We start from the raw sequence: 19291 nt of genomic DNA, 5'->3' as shown, positions 1-19291 counted from the left end.
AAAAAGTGTCAAACTCATAGAGTAGAATGGCGGTTACCAGGGCCTCGGAGAGATGGAGATATGCTGGTCAAAGGGTAGAAGCTTTCATTTATAAGATGAATAAGCTCTGAGGAACCTAACACAGAGCAGAGTGACTATAGTTAACAATACTGTTTGTACTTGAAATTTGCTGAGAGAATAGACTACAAGTATTCTCACTACCAAAAAAAAAAAAGGTAACTTAGGTGATGGATATGTTAATTAACCTGACCGTGGTAATTATTTCACAAAATATACATATGTCAAATCACTATGTTGTATACTTTAAATATACACAATTTTGTCAATTATACTTCAGTAAAACTGAAAAAATTAAATAAGAATAGACAAATGCTTGGCAAATATTTATATACATATTTATATTTTAAAATATACAGTAAGATACAGACATCAACTATATATTTACAACCTTCTCCACCTAAAGCTAAAACCAAGCCCAATAGGAACACATTAGAAGAACTCCCACTAAAGTCAGAGGCCAAACACAGTTATCTATGCACTCCACCACCACTATTTACTACTGTTGTGGAGGTACTACCTATCACAATTAGGCAACAGAAAGAAAACGTAGGTATACAACTGGGGGAAAAAAGATTAAAGTATCATTATTTGCAGATAATATTATTATATACCTGAAAAATCCAAGAGAATCAACTGAAAACCTTTTATAGTTGATAAAAGAATCAGGTAATGTGATGAAAATTAATATAGAGAAATCAGTGTCTTCACATACATCATCAAGTAGGTAGAAGATAAAATGCTTCAGCAGTAAAAACAAAAAAAGAACTGAGAATAAACTTGACAAGAAATGTCAAGAAATCTCTCAAAAATAAAAGAAGACTCAAAGAGAAAGGCATGCAATCTTCTTAGTGGGGAAGACTCATCATCAAAATGTCACTCTTCCTACACTAACCTAAAAATGTAAATAACTTAGTCCCAATAAAAACAAACAGGACTTTTAACTAGCAAAGTTTCTTTGAAGTTCATATAGAAAAACAAAAATAGCCAGGAAAGTTCTGAAAAATAAAGATAATAAATGAGAATTAACTTTACCAAATATCGAAACACGCTATAAAACTTGGGTAATTAAAACAATGTGGTTAACAACACACTAAAACATCGATTAATGTATACAACAGAAAGTCCAGAAACAGACCCAAACGTACATGATATGTGGCAAAGTTTATCATATGTAGTAAATGAAAGGGGATATTTAAACAAGTAGGAAAAAGATGAATTGTTCAATAAAAGGTACTGCAACAAATGGGTGGCCAATTGGGAAAAAATTAAGTTGGACCCACACTTCACACCAAAATAAATTCCAAATGGATAAAAGACTAAAAGGTAAAAAATGAAATAGAAAAAGTACTTTAAGAAACCACAGGATAGGGACTTCCCTGGTGGCACAGTGATTAAGAATCCGCCTGTCAATGCAGGGGACACAGGTTAAAGCCCTGGTCTGGGAAGATCTCACATGCCGCAGAGCAACTAAGCCCGTGTGCCGCAACTACTGAGGCTGCTCTCTAGAGCCCGTGAGCCACAACTACTGAAGCCTGAGCGCCTAGAGCCCGTGCTCTGCAACAAGAGAAGCCACCACAGTGAGAAGCCCGCGCACCGCAACAAAGAGTAGCCCCTGCTCTCGCAACTAGAGAACACCTACGTGCAGCAACAAAGACCCAACACAGCCAAAAATAAATAGATAAAGTAAAAAAAAAAAAAAAAAAGAAACCACAGGATAATTTTTCATAGTCTTCTACTAGGGAAAATCTTTCTAGGTGTGACAGAGAACCCAGAAGCCTTAAAAAGTCAATTAATACAACCCAATTAAAAACTAATTTTTTTCCATGACAAAACCATCCTAAGTAAAAAAATAAATAACCATCTACAAAAATACAACTGTAATTCATACCACTGACAAAGTACAAAGTTCCTTCATATATAAATAATTTTTACAAAATTAATTTTAAAAAAACCAAAGCCCAGTAGAAAAACAAGCCAAGGATACAAACAGCTTTTTCACAGAAAACAGAAATGGTCCTTCAACCTTAAACTAAAACTACCCCTGAGTGTTCATTCTATTACTCTTTTAACTTTTCTACAGGTTGAACTAAGAAGTTTAGGTGGGAAAAAAATCTAGAGAGAAACCATTTTTTCGCCTATCAAATTGGCAAAAACCAAACTATGAGGTACCACAGTGTTGGTGAGGGTATGGATAAACAGGCACTGCCACACACGGCTGGGAGCATACGTAGACAAAACCTCTATGGAGGTTTATCTGGTAAGAGCGATCAAAATCACAAAAGTACATACTCACCAACCCAGCCTTCCTGCCTTAGGTAAGTGAATGGATAGGTGCACTTGGCCATGCATGGATTGATGCATATAGAACATTAGTCAGTGGTGTCTGTGTTAGCAAAGTTTAAAACACCTTACATGTCCATCAATAAAGCTCAGGCTAAATAAATTAAGGTACATCCTGACAATGGAATATTATCCAGTTGTAAAAGACAATGAAAAAGTTCTTATGTATTGATAATGAACTATCACAGAGGAAAAAGCAAGGGATATAGTGTGCTACTTTCATGTAAAAGAAAAGAGCTCTCAGGACTTCCCTGGTGGCACAGTGGTTAAGAATCTGCCTGCCAATGCAGGGGACACGGGTTCGATTCCTGGTCTGGGAAAATCCCACATACTGCAGAGCAACTAAGCCCGTGAGCCACAACTACTGAAGCTTGTGCGCCTAGAGCCCACGCACTGCAACGAAGAGTAGTCCCCACTTGCCTCAACTAGAGAAAGCCCGTGCGCAGCAATGAAGACCCAACGCAGCCAAAAATAATAAATTTTTAAAAAGAAAGAAAAGAGCTCTCTGTGTATTTGTCTGTATTATGCACAGAACAGCCCTGAACTGACACTCGAGAACTTGTAACACTGGCTGCCTCTGGGGAAAGGATCTGGTGGCCAGGGGCAAGGTGCAAGGGAAATGTTCCCGTGTATACCCTGTCGTACCCTTTAAATTTTGTGCTATGTGAATGTAGTACTGCACTGAAAAGCTAAAATTAAAAAATAATGAAAGCCTCCCTGTAGGAGCAGCAGCCTTCTACTCTAAGCTTCTGTAACTGTATTTCCACACTGCCCTGTGTCCATTCTGACTTTCTCAGCCTCCCCTGATTGAGCGTGGTCCCTCTTGGGAGGTCACAGCTGAATCACCTTTGTTTCCCTAGAGCAGCCAGCACCTCATTTGGTGCCGAAAAGAAAGTCACTGTAGGTCTGTTCACTGTGCTAAACTAGTCCACTGGTGCAAACAATTCACCTTTGGGGGAAAGTTGCTTTGCAAAGTGGACCAATGATCAGGACAGGAAATTCTGCTTCTCTAAGCATCAAAATTACCCAAATAAGCTGGAAGAATTTTCAGCAGACTAAATTAACAGTCCTGAAAAAAGAAAGGAGTTTGAGTTAATGACTGAAAGCTGATTTCAGAGAATTTGAAGTCTGAAAACACATATATTCAAGAGGATGACTACTGTCACATTTAGAATAATTGTGATGGCACAGCAATACCCATATTGATGGAAGACTAAATTACATTGTTTGTGATGGCCGTCACAAATAACCATGTACAAGATGCCAACCCTCTTCACAATTCAGCATCAACAAACATTAAAGATTTTCGTCCACAACGCCAGCTACCTACATTTTCATTCCCTCTTGACCTGGTCAGCAATGACTAACAAAGGGATTGAACTGACCACTGATAAGAACATGGGCAAAGAATCTGTTTTAAAGCTAGAAACAACCCAGGAGCTCAATGGGGCAGCCTTGTCATTCCACAAGATAGGACCTTTGGCTCAGAGGTAGGATGCCCTCAGCCTTGGTCCCAGCTGGCAGGAGCATGGCCAGGACCAGCCTCCTGCTCTCAGCCACACATGGGCACATCCAAGCCACACAGAATGGTGGCCTCTTGCCTGGTTTCCTGACAGAAGTGTGGTCTGCTGGAAAGCAGCACGGTTCTTGATAGTTTACCCAAAAGTGAAGTTGTGACGAGTCTCTATTCTATTACTATCTCAAGAGCTTTTAATATAAATGCCACATGGAAGATGGTTCCATTCCAAACACAAAATATGCAAAAGACCTATTTGTGAGGGGGAGAGTGCCAAAGAGAGCCAAGAGATGAGGGTCACCTGGGGCCCTTCTCCTTGTAACAGTTTTTCAACAAACGGTGCTGCGAAAACTGGATAGTCACATGCAAAAAAAGTTAAACTGGACCCTTACCTTACATCATATACAAAAATTAACTCAAAATGAATCAAAGACCTAAACAAAGCTAAAACTATAAAACTCGTAAAAGAAAACATAGGGCTTCCCTGGTGGCGCAGTGGTTAAGAATCCGCCTGCCAATACAGGGGACACGGGTTCGAGCCCTGGTCCTGGAATATACCACATGCCATGGAGCAAATAAGCCCATGTGCCATTAACTACTGAGCCTGCGCTCTAGAGCCAACGAGCCACAACTACTGAGCCTGCATGCAACAACTACTGAAGCCCACGTGCCTAGAGCCTGTGCTCCGCAACAAGAGAAGCCACCGCAACGAGAAGCACGCGCACCGCAACGAAGAGTAGCCCCCGCTCATCGCAACTAGAGAAAGCCGTGCACAGCAATGAAGAACCAAAGTAGCCAAAAATAAATAAAATAAATTTATTTAAAAAAAAAAAGAAAACAGGGTTAAAAGCTTCATGATACTCGACTTTGAAAGGATTTCTTAGATATGACACTAAAAGCACAGGCAACAAAAGAAAAAATAGACAAATGAGAGTTCATAAAAACTAATCATTTTTGTACATCAAAGGAAACTATCAACAGAGTGAAAAGACAACCCACATAATGGGAGAAAATATTTGCAAATCATATATCTAAGAAGGAATTAATATCCAGAATATAGGAAGAACTCCTACAACTTGGCAAACAAACAAACAAAACAACCTGATTCAAACACGGGTAAAGGGGACTTGAGGACATGGGGCGAGGGAAGGGTAAGCTGGGAAGAAGTGAGAGAGTGGCATGGACATACATACACTACCAAACGTAAAATAGATAGCTAGTGGGAAGCAGCTGCATAGCACAGGGAGATCAGCTCGGTGCTTTGTGACCACCTAGAGGGGTGGGATAGGGAGGATGGGAGGGAGATGCAAGAGGGAAGGGATATGGGAACATATGTATATGTATAGCTGATTCACTTTGTTATAAACTAGAAACTAACACAACAATGTAAAGCAATTATACTCCAATAAAGATGTTAAAAAAAATGGGCAAAGGACTTGAATAGGCATTTCTCTAAAGAAGATACACAAATGGCCAAAAAGCACATAAAAAGATGCTTGACATCACTAATCATTATGAAAATACAAATCAAAACCACAATGAGATACCATTTCACACCCACTAGGATGGCTCTTATTAAAAAAAACAAAAACAAACAAAAAAATAACAAGTGTTGGAAAAGAAAAAAAGGGACTTCCCTGGCAGTCTAGTGGGTAAGACTCCGCGCTTCCAATGCAGGGTACGCGGGTATGATCTCACATGCTGCGTGGTGCAGGCAAAAGAAAAAAAAAAAAGTGTTGGTAAGGATGTGAAGAAATTGGAACTTTTGTGTACTGCTGGTAGGAATGAAAAATGGTACAGCTCCTGTGGAAGACAGTTTGGCAGTTCTCCAAAAAGTTAAACATAAAATTACCATATGATCCAGCAATTCCTCTCCTGGGTATATATCCAAAGAACTGAAAGTAGGGACTCAAACAGATATCTGTACAGATATCTTTACAGATATTGATAAACAGCATTATTCACAACAGGCAAAAGGCAGAAATTGCTCGAATATTCATTGACAGATGAAGAGATAAACAAAATGTGGATGTACGTACAACAGAATATTATTTGCCCTGAAAAAGGAATGAAATTCTACAAGAAGGATGAATACTGAAAACATGTAAAGTGAAATAAGCCAGACACAAAAAAACAAATATAGTATGATCCCACTTATATGTAGAACCTAGAATGGGCAAATTCATAGAGGCAGAAAGTAGAATGGTGATTGCCAAGGCCTGGCAGGGAGGGGAGAATGGGAAGTTGTTTAATGGGTACAGAGTCTCTGTTTGGAATGATGAAAATGTTCTGGAAATGGAAAGTGGTGACGGCTGCACAACACTGTGAATATATTTGATGACACTGAACGCTACACTTACGAATGGTTAAAATGGAGACTTCCCTGGCAGTCCAGTGGTTAAGACTCTGTGCCTCCAATGTGCAGGTTAAGACATTAAATTTTATGTTATGTATATTTTGCCTCAATTAAAAAATCACCAAATAATTAAAAAATACAATAATGAGAAGAGTGGATGATATAGATGAAACGAGTGCCCTCAAGTTAATGAGTAAATGACAGACATAACTAAGTGACACATACACAATGGAATACTGCTCTCTGCTTTTGTGTATATTTCAATTTTATGATAATAAACATTAATAAATAGATAAGTCCTTTGTAACGTGCGAGGCCTTTTCCGAATTTATCCCTTTACAAAATTTAGCAACAATGAATACACAAGGCTCAAAGATGTAAACTTAAGACTTAAAAGTATAAAAACTCTTAGAATAGAACATAAGGCAAAAGCTTTACGACATTGGATTTGGCAATTCCTTGGTGTACAACCAAAGGCAACGGCAACAAAAGAAAAAATAAACAAACTGGACTTCATAAAAATTTTTAAACTGTGTGCATCAAAAGATACTATCGAGGACTTCCCTGGTGGTCCAGTGGGTAAGACTCTGCGCTCCCAATGCAGGGGGCCCAATCCTTGGTCGGGGAACTAGATCCCGAATGCATGCCGCCACTAGGAGTACGCATGCCGCAACTAAGAAGTCCACATGTGGCAATGAACATCCCACATGTTGCAGCTAAGACCCAGTGCAGCCAAAATAAATACATATTTTTTTAAAGTAAATACACAAATATTTTTTTTAAAAAAAGATACTCTCAACAGGGAATTCCCTGGTGGTCCAGTGGTTAGGGCTCCACACTCTCAGTTCTGAGGGCCCAGGTTCCATCCCTGGTTGGGGAACTAAGATACCATAAGCCATGCAGCATGGCAAAAAAAAAAAAAAAAAAAACGATCAAAAGAGTAAAAAGGCAACCCACAGAATGGGAGAAAATATTTACAAATCATACAGCTGGTAAGGGATTAATATATAGAATATACAGAAAAGTCCTAAAACTCAACAACAAAAAAACAAACAATCTGATTAAAAATAGGCAAAGGACTTGAATAGACATTTCCCCAAAGATATACAGATGGCTAATAAAGACATGAAAAGATGCTCAACATCACTAATCACTAGGGAAATGCAAATCGAAATTACAATGACTCAGTAGCAACCACTGAAAATACCTCAGAAATATTAATAGAATAGAGCTTGCTCTGCACCCAGGACAGTGCTAGTGCTAGAGCTGCTGGTATAAAAAAGCCACTGAACTATATCTAACCGGACTCCTGCCCATCTATAAACATTCAAGAAGGCAGGATTTAGCAATCTAAAGTGAGCAGGGGGCCAGTAATTTGAAACAATGTACAATCAATACTAGGTTATGTGGTTCAGAACATAAACTCATAACTTCTTTCTTTAGGTGAATTGAAGCAGATCCTTAAATACACACTGCTGATACCTTAAATAAATTTATTAGAAATCTCTTCTGTAGTTTCTTTCATCCATTTTATAAACCGTACAAGCACAAATATAAGGCAGTATTTACCATTTAAATTATGAAAAGAATTTAAAAAGGTTTAAGGCCAGGGCTTCCCTGGTGGCGCAGTGGTTGAGAGTCCGCCTGCCGATGCAGGGGACGAGGGTTTGTGCCCCGGTCCGGGAGGAGCCCACGCGTCCAGAGCCTGTGCTCCGCAGCAGGAGAGGCCGCAGCGGTGAGAGGCCCGCGTACCGCAAAAAAAAAAAAAAAAAAAAAAAGGTTTTAAGGCCAAATTGAGTATATGAACTTCAGTAATATTAATAAAATGGTCAACTCTGTAATTATGATATTTAATTGTTAAATTGCATATGCTATAAATTTTATTATTTTTAAAAAATATATTTATTTATTTTTGGCTGCCTCACATCTTAGTTGCAGCGTGTGGGCTTAGTTGCCCTGCGGCATGTGGGATCTTATTTCCCTGACCAGGGATCGAACCCACATCACTGGAAGGCGGATTCTTAACCACTGGACCACCAGGGAAGTCCCTATAAATTTTAAAATACACATGTAAAATGAGATTTAGAAATGCTGCTCTTTTCTAGGCTCATATTTTTCTAGAGTACACGTTCACTCCTGCCTTAGTTATTGAAGATATCTTTCTGAATCAATGTATGATGCTGTGAATGGACACTTTATCTCAAGTCATAACTACTCATTTGTATAACATTAAGAAAGTTATTGTTTTTTATGTTTTGTTTTGTTTTTTTTTGCGGTACGCGGGCCTCTCACTGTTGTGGCCTCTCCCATTGCGGAGCACAGACTCCGGACGCGCAGACTCAGCGGCCATGGCTCACGGGCCCAGCCGCTCTGCGGCATGCGGGATCTTCCCAGACCGGGGCACGCACGAACCCGTGTCCCCTGCATCGGCAGGCGGACTCTCAACCACTGCGCCACCAGGGAAGCCCAAGAAAGTTATTCTTAATTGGAATACTAATCAGAGGATAAAATTTTAATGTTCTGGAGACTTTATTTTCACATATTATTTGTTAAATGCTGGACTATATGATGAAAATGTTTTCAAGAAATCATTTTAAGTATACAGATCAGTGTTTCTTACAGGTAAAATGCTAAAATAAGCTTCCTATAATAGGTACAGGTGTTATTTTTGAGTTTTGTACAATATTACAAATTAACAACACAAAAAATGTTTAATTTATTCAACAAATACATTCACACAAATTTGGTAGGACTTTAGAAAGACTATTTGAGAAAAGATCTGGTTCACTTACACTACATATACAGTATTATCCTTTCATAGCATTAGGTGCCTGGTACTTTAAATCTGTGACAAACCATGACAAATTTTTAAAGAGGAAGTATTATTGTAAAATGAAGAATTATGTATTTCTTAACTTTTTTTTTTTTTTTTGCGGTACGCGGGCCTCTCACTGTTGTGGCCTCTCCCATTGCGGAGCACAGGCTCCGGACGCGCAGGCTCAGCGCCCATGGCTCATGGGCCCAGCCACTCCGCGGCATGTGGGATCTTCCCGGACCGGGGCACGAACCCGTGTCCCCTGCATTGGCAGGCGGACTCTCAACCACTGTGCCACCAGGGAAGCCCTAAAATGAAGAATTATGTATTTCTAAATGCTGTATTGCTGTAAATTTAACTGAAAAAGCTTTGCTTATTTACTGTTTTGAGGAAATATCCTCTCTTCAGTTAAACATTTTCATAATAGAATGATGTAAACTGCAGTGATAAACAGTATTATTAAAATAAAATGTTTATATATAAAAAAACAACAAAAAAGAAGAAAGTTATTCTCAGCGAATACTTGAGACCTGTACTATGTAACCACTTTCTGTGTTGATTTTAAGTGATCTTTAAAAAACTTCTTAGCAAAAAAACAAAAAAACTACAAGGAGAGGGCTTCCCTGGTGATGCAGTGGTTGAGAGTCCGTCTGCCGATGCAGGGGACACGAGTTCGTGCTCCGGTCCAGGAAGATCCCACATGCTGCGGAGCGGCTGGGCCCGTGAGCCATGGCTGCTGAGCCTGCGCGTCCGGAGCCTGTGCTCCGCAACGGGAGAGGCCACAACAGTGAGAGGCCCACGTACCACCAAAAACAAAACAAAACAAAACAGAAAATGGGACTTCCCTGGTGGTACAGTGGTTAAGAATCTGCCTGCCAATGCAGAGGACACGGCTTCGATCCCTGGTCCAGGAAGATCCCATATGCCGCGGAATAACTAAGCCCCTGCACCACAACTACTGAGCCTGCATTCTAGAGCCCGCAAGCCACAACTACTGAGCCCACATGCCACAACTACTGAAGCCCATGTGCCCTAGAGCCCGTGCTGTGCAACAAGAAGCCACCACAATGAGAAGCACATGCACCGCAACGAAGAATAGCTCCTGCTCGCCACAACTAGAGAAATCCCGCATAAAGGAATGAACACCCAATGGAGCCAAAAATAAAATAAATAAAATAAATTTAAAATAATAATAATAAAGCTTAAAAAAAGACAGAAAACAACAAGTGTTAAGCAAGGATGTGGAGAAACTGGAACCCTTGTACATTGCTGGTAAGAATATAAAATGGTACAGCCTCCATGGAAAACAGTATGGTGGTTCCAAAAAAATTAATCATAGAATTACCATCCAGCAATTCCACTTCCATACTGGCCCGAGAGAACTGAAAACAAGGACTTGAACAAATATGTGTACACCCATGTTTACAGCAGCATCATTCACAACAGCCAGAAGGTGGAAACAATTCAAATGTCTGTCAACGGATAAATGGATAAACAAAACGTGGTATATATACGGAATATTATTCAACCTTAAAAAAGAAAGAAATTTTGATACATGCTACGACATGTTTGAACCATGAGGATATTATGCTAAATGAAATAAGCCAGCCATAAAAAGACTAATACTGTATAAGTCCACTTATATGATATACTTAGAGTAGTCAAAATCATAGAAAGTAGGATGGTGACTGCCAGGGACTTGGGAGAGGAGAAATGAGGAGTTATTGTTTAATGGGTACAGAGTTTCTGTTTTGCAAGATGAAAAGAGATATGGAGAGAATGGTGTTGATGGTGCAAAAAAAAATATGAATGTACTTTTAATACCACTGAACTGTACGCTTAAAAATGGTTAATACGCTAAGTTGTGTATTTACCACAATTTAAAAAAATGGAACAACAAAAAAGAATTAGTACATAGGAGGGGGCAGGGGAAAGCTGGGCTCAGAGGGATTCAAGTGTACAAAAAAATGAGAGGAAATAGATGAGAACATAAATTTGGCTACAAAAATATAATCACAGTAATGTTTAGAATAGAGATGAAATGTGTTATATATTTTATGGTAAAATTTGAGAGAAAGAGCAAAACATCTAGCTGTTAAAAAAAAAAAAAAATGGTATATGCCAGAAGTAAGGTTAATACAGAAAGCACAAGCCAGAGGACTCTGAATATAAAAGAGACTCTGAGCTCCCTAGGGGCCAAGGCAAAGAGGGAACCATTTTGACACAGTTCACAGTATGGTTTAATCAAACCAATGGCCCAATGGTTCAGAAGAGGCATGAGCATTCCAGGCACTGGACCTGAAGGAAATTTCTAATTGCCTCCAGATTTTCTTGGGGACTTCTAATACAGATCTCAACGCAAGCTGATGGGGCCATGCAAAGTGAGTTTAGTTAAAACAAAAACAAAACAACTGGAAGGAGGCCAGAAATATGCTGCTTCCTAATGATCCAGTTTCATCCAAAGACAAAACACTGCCTAGAACAGGTACACTGAAGCATGTTCCAGAAGAATTCCATGGATGTCCTTTACCACAGTTGAGCTCAGGACAGCTTTTGGAAGGTGAAGAATTCAAGATTATCCTCCCTGACAAGAATATGAGATGCAGGGGCTTCCCTGGTGGCACAGTGGTTGAGAGTCCGCCTGCCGATGCAGGGGACACGGGTTCGTGCCCCAGTCCGGGAAGATCCCACATGCCGTGGAGCGGCTGGGCCTGTGAGCCATGGCTGCTGAGCCTGCGTGTCCAGAGCCTGTGCTCCACAGCGGTAGAGGCCACAACAGTGAGAGGCCCGCGTACCGCAAAAAAAAAAAAAAAAAAAAAAAAAAGAATATGAGATGCAATGTTCTCTGTTGCCTGCTGAAGGCAGGCAGGTCTTGATGTTTCTAACAGTCACTGTCACTGGGGTGACAACCAAGAATGAATGTCAAACCGAACCATGGCTCATACCTGAAAGAAGGTAACTAATCACCCCATGGAGATGAGGTGGCATAAATACAGGCTGGTAGGGGGAAGGAGTGGGTAGGCCAGCTTGGGGCAGATCACGAGAGTGGGGAGCTACTGAAGATTGTTGAAGAGGAGAGAAACCATGGTTGAAGACTTCCTGAGTGACAATGCAGTCTTCTGAAAGGTGCAAACGAAGCCCACAGCCAAACTGTGAGCAAGGCTGCTCAAAGAGAAAGTCATTGGAAAACATAAAAATAAATGAGAGAGGACTTCCCTGGTGGTCCAGCGGTTAAGACTCTGCGCTCCCAATGCAGGGGACCCAGATTCAATCCTTGGTCAGGGAACTAGATACTGTGTGCCTCAACTAAAGATCCTGCATGCCGCAACTAAGACCAGGAGCAGCCAGATAAATAAATAAATATATTTTTTAAAAAAAATAAATGAGAGCTCATGTTTTTAAAAATCCAAAAATGTTCCAGAATAGTTTTATACATGAAAAAATGTTCACACAATAACAGAAAATGGATACAAAACAGTATGATCTCATTATACAAAGAGAGAACAAGAGAATGAGCAGGAAAGAAGCCTGAGAAGGAGCCTGCTAGTGGTTACCACTGGGATTAGAGACAATTGAAATGTGTGCGTGTGCATGTGTGTGTATGTGTGCGCTTGAGTGCGGGCCTATTAATTTTTATTCAACCTGGGTGACTCGAATTAAAAAAAAAACTCTAATTCCTCAAGAACCTTAAAACTTCAGGGAAAACAGAAATAGCACTATAACTGAGAATACAATCTTAATTATGACATCATCTAAAAATAAAAAGGAAATTGACTAAAAACAAGAACCAGTTATGTACAGATCTTCCTCAATTTACAATGGAGTTACATACTAATAAACCCATCCTAAGTTGAAAATATTGTAAGTCAAAAATGTATTTAATACACCTAGGCTGCTGAACATCATAGCTTAGCCTAGCCTACTCAGATTACTTACGTTAGTCTACAGTTGGACAAAAGCATCTAACACAAAGCCCATTTTATAATAAAGTGTTGAATATCTCATGTAACTTATTGAATAACGTACTGAAAATGAAAAACAGAATGATTTGAGTACAGAATGGCTGTAAGTGTATCAGTTGTTTACCCATGATTGCAGATCTGACTGGGAGCTGCGGCTCGATGCTGCTGTCCAGCATCACGAGAAAGAGCATGTACTGCGTATCACTACCCCAGAAAAGATCAAAATTCAAAATTTGAAGTATGGTTTCTACCGAATGTATGATTGCTCTGGCACCGTCACATCGTGGAAAAACTGTAAGTTGAATCATCATTAATTCAGGAACCAACCGTACTTGGCAAAACTATACTATAAGACTAACTGATGCTGGGGACTTCCCTGGTGGTCCAGTAGCTAAGATTCTGCACTCCCAATGCAGGGGGCCCGAGTTCGATCCCTGGTCAGGGAACTAGATCCCACATGCTGTAACTAAATATCCTGCATGCCACAACTGAAAAGAAAAGATTCCGCATGCCGCAACTAAAAAGAACCTGTATGCCACAATGAAGATCCCGCGTGCTGCAACTAAGACCCGAAGCAGCCAAATAAATAAATAAATTTTTTTAAAAAAAAGACTGATGCTGATGAGATTCAGAGTGAAACATGAAAGCACTGACATTGTGCTCTGGTTTTAGAGCCATGGCTCTCAAAGTGTGGTTCCCTAGGCCAAACAGTAGCAGCACCTGGTAACTTGTTTCAAATTCAAATTCAAACTCTCACCTACGGATTCTGGAGGTGGGGTTAAAACAATCCCTCCAGGTAATTTTAATTCACACTAATGTTTGAGAACCTAGTTACGAAGTAATGATAACTCATCTGGATAAAAACAGCTTATATAATTAGGAAAATATATTTCTTGCTCAAAAGCCATTCTGTTATTTTAACCTAAACTCCTGAACAAACACTAATCAATTGTGAAATGATAAGCTGGAAGATGACAAAGATATTTTTTAATTAGGTATAATTCTGGAACTGCTCATTTTGAAATAATGTACTAACCATTGCAGTGGAATGAACTGAAGAATCCAGTTTGTAAAAAGGGATAAGGAATCAATGTATTTGGAATTTCAATATTTAGATGATTTGAAAATACTCTAAGGTTGGGAAATAGTGCAAATACGACTATTACAACTGCCATATTTGCGTCAACCGAATAGTTTGGTCTCTCTGGCTTCAGACTGAATTAACATGTTTAAAATAGAAAAGGTTCAACAACAAAATTTTAACAACTTCTTCTTTTTTTTTTTTTTTTTTTTGCGGTACACGGGCCTCTCACTGTCGTGGCCTCTCCCGTCGCGGAGCACAGGCTCCGGACGCGCAGGCTCAGTGGCCATGGCTCACGGGCCCAGCCGCTCTGCGGCATGTGGGATCCTCCCGGACCGGGGCACGAACCCGCATCCCCTGCATCCGCAGGCAGACTCTCAACCACTGCGCCGCCAGGGAAGCCCGTCTTCTTCTCTTTTTTGGCCAGACTGCATGGCTTGTGGGACCTTAGTTTCCTGACCAGGGATTGAACCGAGGCCCTCAGCAGTGAAAGTGCAGAGTCCTAACCACTGGAACGCCAGAGAATTCCCCCAAATTTTAACTTCTGAAGGGCTTTATCAGTCACTATAGTGTCACACTTAAGAGTGGTACTATATTTGAGACATAAAGACTATTGAAATACCAGATCCTCTTTCACACTCGGACTGCAATTTCTAAATTTATAATTGGTTATTAATATGAAATACCCTTTCTATGATTATGTGGAATTACACTGAACTTCACTAGACTTCCAACTTAGGAACAAATGGGACAAATAACACTTCACATATTTTATGAATTCAGAAAATGCTAAATATCAAATAAACCAGTGGTTTCTTAACATTTTTGATTATGAATCCCCAACAACAAAAATTCAAGTACATATCCCCAATATACGTATACATAAATTATATATATGTACTACTGTGATAATACAGAGTATACATTATAAAATACAAAATAAAAATTAAATAAGGCTGAAATAAATACAAAGATTCGTTTTAATTTTTTTTCCTGAGACCAACGTGCACCCTTGGTGCTTACACACACACACACACCCCTCTTTGGACTCTACTGCAAAGCTGTATGGCCCAGCAACTCTGCAAACATTCTCAGGCAGTGCCCCTGACCACTCAAGAGGAAGCTGTCAAACACAGTGATCAAATGAATGTCTCCTTCCTGCGGAGTTCCACCATCTCTGACTCAAGTCTGTGATACTGGGTTCCTTCCTTCACCCCTAACACCCTCCTCTGCTACTTTTCACTTGGTAGGCAGTGGAGAAGACTGTGAGGCCAGCAGGTCCAAGAACAGCATAAAAGCATGGACTCTGTTTTCAGACAAACCTGGGTTTCCACCTGGCCTCAGCTTCTAACTCACTAGGTGACCCAGAGCCAGTCAGATAACATCTCAAAAACTAATCAGTTAAGGGGGTGATAACAGCGTCATCGCCCCTGATTATGAAGATTAAGTGAGATAAGCTGTTATAAGAGCACCTAGCACAAAATCTAGACAGCCCAAGTGCTGGATAAATATTTTACCCAGAATTATTATTTCAGGCGGCAAAAGAAGTCACCTGGACTTTGCTTCAGTGGCCAACTCAGGAAAGGAGCAAATTACAGTGGAAGTAGGTAGGTGGTGCAGTTCGGCAGACCTGGTTTGAAGGCCTGATCCCCAATGCCAAGCTGGGTGACACTAGCAACCCAGTTTCTCTATGAGGGGGAGTCTTCTCATCTGTTTAATGGGAGCGATGACACAAACTGTGCATGAAGTACCTATCAGAGCCAGTAAAACTAACACTGGTGGCCACCAAAGGTAACGGTAAGCAAATAACACATAAATCTAAGTGTCATTCCAGGGTCCTTAGGACACATACATGTATACACTAAGACAGTAAGCATCCCCTAAAGTCTACCACCAAATGGTAATAAATGCATGTGTACTGAATCCCACAGGTATGGTTCATTTCCCAACTGGACAGTTTACTTGTTCATATATGACCTCAAGCAATTCACAATCTTTAGGCCTCCATTTTCTATGCATAAACTAGGAGTAGTAGACTTTTTATACCCGCCTCCTGACAGTAAACTAATCTAGATGATGGGAGAGGGGGACCTAAACCAGTGATTATAAAGCACATGGAGACCTCTGGAGAGGTGCTGTTTTTGCCACAATAGCAAAAGAAAAGAGAGCTCTCAAACACCAGACGCGTTCATAATACATGACAAGTAATTCTTTCAATTTCAATAAATCACCAAAAGAATGAGTGTGGAGATATATTTATACATATTTTGTGTTTTTTACATCGTGTGCCCCGGGGAATGCTGCAAATGTGTCAAACACCTAAAACCTAAATTCTATCAACATACATTAAAAAGATATAGGTCATCAATCAGAGGAACACCTGAAATACTCTCAGACACCCTTGACCCTGACTCCCTTATAAAAGCTTCAGTCTTTAGCACAATACCCTGAGATGGCAGCACAGCAATAAGGACACTGCATAACCAAACTTCACAAACGTTTGGTCAGAAACACACTCAAAACTAGTATCATTAAAGAAACCTTTACTATGCCCTCTTCACAAAAATTATTACAAAATCCCCAGAAGGAGTTTAGTCACCCAGCTCTGTCACCACAGAAGGTGGGGCAGAAAGTGACACGAAACAGGGCAAACTCCTGCCAGGAGGGGACTCACTGCTCCCCTAGGCCACGAGCATTTCCACCTGTATAACTACCTATGGCTCAAACAGTCTGGCTCCCTGGCTCCCTGCAGCTAATGCTATTCTGACGTTAGGATCCTGCATGATGAACGGAGGTAATAAACCACCCAGAATAAACAGAAGCAACATCAGTGAGCAATGTTTAGGTCTGAGCGAAAGAGAAAACTAGAAACCAAGCAAAACCCAGCAAAGAAGCTACGTGTTGCCTCTCAATCAGATCTTGCAAAAGAGGCAGGTGCGGACAGCGTGCTCTCCTCCGCACTCCGGAAAACCCAGACAGCCCCAAAGCAGGTTCTAGAACCGGCAGCTTCCCAGGGGACGGCAGGGCCAGTGGGCGCAACAGCGCGACCCACTCTCTGGCCAGTGGTCCCCGGGGCCAGGGGGAGGGCTGCGGACGCGCGGTTGGCCCGGACGGGGGCGCGGCCAAGGTGGGATTGGGGACGCGGCAATCCGGCCCCCTCTCTGGCTGCAGCCTCTCAGCCCGGCCCGCACGGTTGCTGGACAGCGCCCACGCCGGCGCGCCAGTGCCCCCGGCGGCCCCCATCCCGGAACTCCCCGGGCCGCGCAGCGGGAGGCCCGAGCCGGGCCCGCGGGCGGACGCTGTGGGGACGCGCGCAGCGGTACCTGTGGCGGCAACAGCTCCCGGGCGGCGGCGACGGCGGCGGCGGCGGCGGCGGCGGCGGCGGCGGCGGCGGGGACGGGGGCGGGGCGCGGCGTGCGCGCTCCCGGCCCGCGCGGTCCGGGCGTGGCGCCCGCCCTCTCTCTCCCGGCCTCCAGGCGCCCGCGCAGCTCTCCGCCCCTTCACCTCTCACCTCCTACCTTTCCCCTCCCGCTCCCGCCCCCGCCGTCCTTCGCCTGTGTTCCCTGTGGCGTGCGCATGCGTGATCGAGCGCCCAACCGCGGCTCCCGCTCGCCCCCTGGTGGACACCGGTCACACGACACCTGGGGAGAGGTCTGGGGTGGGGCGGGGCCGGGCGAGGCGGACCGCGAAGCTGGGACAGAACCTTGAGTAGAGCACCAGAGCTTTTAACAACACGTTCCGCAGAATTAGCAAGAACACGCACAGGCTGCCCATGTTCCCTGTTTCATAACAGCGAAAAATTAAAAGCGGCCGAGATATACAACAAATGCAGATGGGTCGAATAAATTATGTCCATAAACTGGATTTCCTTAAGGCCTTTATAAAAGGGTAAGTTTTATGAATACTTAACTAATATGGAAAGATGTTCTTGAAAAAATGTTCAAAATGAGCTGTAGGGTATGAGCTCATTTTTGTTAAAAACAATCCAAGAAAGGTCTGGGGCGATGCTGATGTGTGGTCGGTGGATATCTCTGGGTGGAGGATTAGGGTGTTAGGATTTTTCCATTTGCTCATGGGCATGTAACCATCTTCTACATGGAACACATATTTGTTGTAATAACAATAGCTATGTCCGTCGAGTGTTTACTCTTCACCAGGTGCTTGAAACCAAGTCCTCCTAAAACCGAGTTCCTCTGCTGGGTTTATGATTATCCTCTCTACCCAAAATGTTACTCCCTTTCTGGTCCAATACATGTTTTCCTCAAGACTGACGAGTAGCAGAGAACAGGGGGCATTGAAACCGAGCAGGACCCTGTGGGGCCCTCCTATAAGCAGATAAGTTAGGGGGTCCCCGGAGAAAGAGAACCAGGAATGGCTTTCATGATATTTTGTGATGTAAGCCTGGCCACAATGCTTGCCCTTGAACAGGTCTCAGTAATTAATGATCTAAGGGATGAAAGGGATGCAGGAACAGAGAAAAGGCAGTCAAACAATAGTGCAGTGTTACAGCAGAGTTCTAGTTCCTCCTCAAGGGATACACACAAAGTGTATCTTTGAGTTCTGCAAGAACCAAGGCCCCCATCCAGGTGGAGGACAGAATGATGCTGTTGACCCTCCTGACTTCAATCAACTAAAGCTTGGACTCTGTCGACCTTTGCCCCAATTCTATGTTGAATTCTCTTCTGCTTAAAGCCCCTTCTTGAATATGCATGTACCCTTAGCTTAAAACTTCCCCAATTTTGCTGTTCAGGGAGACGCTGCTTTGGGAAAGATCCCTGGTGTTCTCCTTACTGGCTCCGAGTAATAATCATTCCTTCTCCCAATCTCTGGCTTGGTTGTATCTATTGGCTTGATACCCACCAAGAGGTGAGCCCAGTTTTCACGTAACACTCCCAGGTAGCAAAGCCTTTCCGTGTCCCCGTTTCTTGTTTGTAGGAAAAAGGCTTCAGCTTCCTTGACCTTCCCTTCCCTGAGTTCCAAAGGGCAGATTCAAACAGTTACTAATCAAGGAAGTGAGGGAATGCAGAAACAAGTGAAAACAATCCCAGTTCCTCCTCGAGGAATTTACATAACAATATATCACTTTGAGTTCTTCTTCTGGAACTAAGGCCCCCACCCAGGTGGAGGATAATAACTTCAGGTTGAGCACAAGATTCCTGGA

The 19291-nt window shown here is 42.0% G+C and overlaps 1 protein-coding gene across 1 annotated transcript in view; it reads right to left on the bottom strand.

Annotated features, from left to right (window-relative positions):
• SCAP (SREBF chaperone) overlaps positions 1-17621 on the bottom strand; it is an 89989-nt gene extending 72368 nt beyond the window's left edge. The window contains exon 1 of the mRNA XM_049716273.1: positions 17454-17621. The gene's annotated coding sequence lies outside the window, so the exon portion shown is untranslated. The remainder of the gene's footprint in view (positions 1-17453) is intronic.
• Positions 17622-19291: the final 1670 nt, after the last annotated feature.

Source organism: Orcinus orca, chromosome 10, assembly GCF_937001465.1.
Source record: "Orcinus orca chromosome 10, mOrcOrc1.1, whole genome shotgun sequence".
NCBI classification, from domain to species: Eukaryota; Metazoa; Chordata; class Mammalia; order Artiodactyla; family Delphinidae; genus Orcinus; species Orcinus orca.
This window is presented reverse-complemented; position numbering and strand designations above follow the sequence as displayed.